Here is a 3,235-nt window from a genome sequence, read left to right as displayed (position 1 = left end):
TGTCTAATTTGGAATATATCTTGGCCATAAACTTTGTTGTTAATACTTCGTTGGCAGTGTCTCTCAGAATGTCCTGTGCAGAGTGTCCTATGCCTGACAGATGTCTAAATTCACTTTAAAGGAATACAGTAGTCTGACATTTGGTTTGCTTCATTTCTGCACTTCCATTATAGAGATAAGCCTTCCATGGACTCACATAAGAGGTCACATTATATTAGTGTCCATCAGTGACTCTGACTTCTGGTAGGCCATCACTGCACACACTGATTATATTTCCCACAGCCAGACAGCTAATCTGGCAGTGTGATAAGTGAAAATCACATCTTCTATCAAATCCAAAATTGATGATGTATTTTATTCTATATGTGCAACAATGTGTCCAATGTAAGTATGTCCTATGTGTATATGTAAGTGTAGCAGGAGGATATGAGGATCCAAGTACAAATGGCCAGTCAGGATAAAAGCACCTGAGTTGTTAAGAGGCCTGAGAAGAACAGGTGTGTCAGCTTCACTCATGGTCCTGAGTTCATTCCTGTGCACATGCTTCCTTTGTTAACCAAAAAAGATTACTTGTCTGTAAGGGAAATGTAGGGGTGCGAACTGATTTGTGTGTATTATGTAAATATTAAATTTCTGTAAAAATGTGGGTCTGCTGACAATTTCTGTCTTTTGTAAAGGGTCCTAACAGTCCAGTAATAGTGGCAGTGGCAACATATGTTGGAGTTGAAGTAGAAGCTGAAGTTCACTTCTATGTATATCAGAGCTTAGATGGGTGTCACCTGTGGTTTATGTCAGAGTGCAGTTTTATCACTGTGAACCATTTCATGGAAGGAATACACACAATATGAGCTTTGATACATTACTAAGACCTTTGGTTTTTTATTGATATATGTACCAGAAGACAAACTGATTAAGCATTAAGATTGAGATGGAAAATAAAACCCACTTGATACTGATAGAAGAAGCAGATAAAGATGAGAAGAGAATAGAATACATCTTCACATTAAAGTAGACAGAACAAACATAAAAACAGTGCTATAATTAAAATGTGTGTAAAATAAGATGGTGACTAAAACCCACTATTAGTAAAAGTGAGATAAAAATATGGCTGAAAATAATATAATAGTGAACAAATTCAATAGTAACTAATAATAATCATGATGTAGAGGCTGTATGCAGGTCTTAAGTAGGAACCGTTGTGATGAAACAAGCATTTCATTATTATTATTAAAAAAAGTTGAATGCCCAACTTTTCAGTAGGCATAGACTCTAGATATCTCACTCATGATATTTAATATTTATCACTCACATCACAGTTTGTTGACAGTGTGCATCATTAAAGATAATGCTCCTCCGGTCACCCTGCTCTGATATTTCCTGATTCTCTGCTTCTACATGTGTAAAGACACTCAAGTCTCCCCTTCTCTACCACAGCTCTTACCTTTTACCAAGCTCAGCACAACAGAGAGTGGGGAGTGATGATGATATTTCCAATAATACAATACAGAGCCTGACAACAGCCATTATGTGGTATCTACATGAGAGCATCGGCCATTGTGGCCATTCTCCTGATAAGCACCGCAGACCACAAGAGGAATACACTAATATTCTGAAATGGTAAGTAAGCAGTACTGGATTGTAAAGCAGTATAAACCTATTGTGTTGTAGCTATTGTAATATCTGTGATATTTAAAACTTTAAATATTGGTATCAATTACAGACATTCAACACTATTGTGACAATAGTCCTGCACCTCTTAAACAGAGCTATCACACTAATATCATTATAGTGACTTTAATCCCCTCAATTGATTCATCAAGTTATCTTGTCATGTTTTATATTCTAACAAGTAATGTTTGTTGTTTTAACATGATTGTCATGGTTTGGATTTTTCTTAGTCATTTCCTGTTTTATATTGGTCTGTTTCTCTTGTGTGTCTTTGCTGATTTTACTTCCTGTCTTTGTTCATCATTGCCTCCTTAGTTGCTAGTTTGTCCTTGTTGGGTTGTCTGAACTCCCAGTGTTTTTTTTTGTTTGTTTTTTTTGCGTGGTCTTTTTTGCTTTGTGTTTTCCCCGCATGCTTTTGGATTTGGACTCTGCTTTGGACTGTGGATTTTAAATTCCACACTTTGATTTTTATGTCTTTCCTTTTGGATTTGGTGGTTGCCTTTGTTTCACCTTTTTGCCATCTCTGTACTTTTTTTTCTCAGTATTTCTTGATAGTCTGAAAACATTTTGATTTAATGTGAAAAAAAAAATCTTGTTTTAACAAAAGAGTTTTCACTGTTCTGTTTTTCTTTTGTACTCTGAAGTGGCAGCAATATGCTGTTGTACATGATAGTGTCATAATGTCTGTGCCACACAACAGCCAAAGCAAAAAGAGCTTAACTGGACTAACAATTAATACCAACATAAATACTCTACAGCAGTCATTCTCAAAGACTGGCTTGGGCCCCACAGGTGGGTCACAGGAGATTTTATTTGGGTCACCAAATGAATAAAAGACTTATAATGTTTTACTGATGAGAGGAAAGAATGAGAGCCTGTAAATTCTGCCAAAATGCACTTACTTTGTCTCATTTATGACACAGGCTAAAATGTTCTATATGATTTTCCTGATAAGAGGAACTAAAAATAATGAGATTGTCTTTTAACTCAGACTAAGTATTTCTCATTTATAAAGTATTTAAAATGTGTACAATTAAAATAAAATGTGTCAAGATAATACAAGTTGATACAGAAATGGCAGTAAAAATGGTCAGGAATATGTATTTATGCACAAATTCAATTCTATTGTAGGGCCTAAATTAGGTCGTGATGTTTTGTCATTTTTAAAAAGTGGGTCCCCAGAAAAAAAAAAAAAAGGGAAACACTGCTCTACAGAGTTATAGACAACAATGTGCAACAGATTAATCCAACTGGCAGCAGCAATGGCAGTCTCAAGATGCTTAACATACTGTAGTTTAAAGTATATATACTTTGCAAGTATAGCTATCCTGGTGGAGTGAAGCACAAATCCCCAGTGGAAAGTGGAAAGTAAACCAATAAAGTCAGTCTGAAGCCACCACAGTACAGACTGGAGCTCTGCAGCCTTTAACCTTCATCCTACCAACATATTTACAACATATTTAACACACAGGGACCACTGACTGGGGTCTCTGAGGACCTCAAGAATAAACTACTGTAAGAAAAAAAACATTACAGCAAAAAACAAAACAAAAACAAAACAAAACAA

Source organism: Lutjanus erythropterus, chromosome 14 (assembly GCF_056507025.1).
Source record: "Lutjanus erythropterus isolate fLutEry1 chromosome 14, fLutEry1.hap2, whole genome shotgun sequence".
NCBI lineage: Eukaryota > Metazoa > Chordata > Actinopteri > Lutjaniformes > Lutjanidae > Lutjanus > Lutjanus erythropterus.
Note: the sequence above shows the minus strand (reverse complement) of the source record.